Genomic DNA, 1,679 nt, shown 5'->3' with positions numbered 1-1,679 from the left:
CTTCCGGGCTGTCCTCTCGCGAGAGCCGGGACTAACAAGCCCTCTGGGGGCGGGGGCGGGGCCATGCGGGAAGGCAGGGCCACGCAGGGAGGCGGGGCCAATCTAGAGACGGGGGCGGAGACTTAGGGGGCCAGCAGAGGCCCGAGTTTAAGAGCTCTAGTTCACAGTTGGTGTAGACTACCTGTAAGTCTACTTAGTATCTTGGCTCCTTGGGGCTGGCAGTGTTTTGTCATCTTTTAATAGTAGCTTGGCTACTTGGGAGTGGGAGTGTTTTGTCACCTTTTAAAATATAACCCTGCCCCTAACACAAATTTCTTCCCTCCTTTTTTTTGCTCCTTTTCATTTTCTGATATTTCTATAAGAAACATACATTAGTTGTGTAGTAAAAGGGCACTACACATTTCCGTTGCAGGGACAAAAGAAGCCACCTAATAGCTCTAAACTCTCATTACCACATCACATTGTCTGTAGTGCACTCGGAAATAATGTATTTTCTGAATCCTGTAATTATCTTGTGAATACAACAGTTATATTGTGTCCCATTTTTTCAGTTAAAAGCACTAACTCGTTAAGGGAAAACATTTAAATTATATCACAAAACAAGGTGAGGCACTAGGAGTTATTTTAGAAGGGAACCTAGAACAAGCTCTGTCTGCTGAGTAGGTAAGCAATGAATAATTACTGAACGTAGGAAAGAATGAATGAGTGGATGAATGGAGAGTGTGATTGAATTTGGATAAGCTCCCCTCCTCCCCACAAAAACAAAAACAACCCCCCAAAAACACATAGGTGGTACATGAGAGGACTTAGGTAGTATATATATGAACACGTTTTGAAGTTATATATTTATTTAAGTGGATTTTAGGGAAAAAAGGATAATCAGCATATCAAAGCTGTTTTCATGGGTTTTATTGCTTAGGATGATAGGGATCCACAGTCTCTTCTTTAAATATGTTTAAGTAAGCAAACAGCATGTCCATTTTTAAATTATCAAGTCAATAATAGTCCACTATCCTTCATTTTCTTTTAAAATTTTATATACCAGAAGATTGTCTCCAAAGATATAAAGAACATTCTATTAAGCAAGAAGGAAAAGACATATACACAATAACACTATGGTTCTCATAAATACAATGTTGAACAAAAGAAGCCAGTCACAAAAGGACATAACTGTGTGATCCTATTTATATAAAGTTCAAAGAACAGCGAAAATGAATCTTCTGAATTTTGGAGGGGAACACAGTGAATGGGGAGTGCAAAGGGAGCCTTTTTGGGAAGCTGGTAACGTTTTGTTTCCTGATATGGGCACTGATTACCTTGTGTGTTGTTTAAATTCATAGAGAGTCACCTTATGATTTGTGTTTTTGTTTGAATGCTATACTTAAAAAAATTTCATTGAAAGAAAAGATAAAATATATGACCAATAAATGTATGAAACCCTCACCAGGGATCCAGGAAAATATAACTTCAAAAATAGACAATTTTTCGGTCTTTGGATTGACAAAAATTAAGTTTTATTTTCCTGGTTGTCTCAAAAAATGTCTGGTTAGACACGGTTTGTTTTAATTTAGGATTGCATTTGGTTATTGGGGCTCCTAAGTCTTTTTTTTAATAATCAATAATCCTCTACTTCCTTCACTTTTTATGACATTTACTTATTGAAGAAACTGGGTTGTTTG

This window comes from Manis pentadactyla, chromosome 14 (assembly GCF_030020395.1).
Source record: "Manis pentadactyla isolate mManPen7 chromosome 14, mManPen7.hap1, whole genome shotgun sequence".
NCBI lineage: Eukaryota > Metazoa > Chordata > Mammalia > Pholidota > Manidae > Manis > Manis pentadactyla.
The sequence above is the reverse complement of the archived record's forward strand: the minus strand, read 5'-3'. Positions refer to the sequence as shown.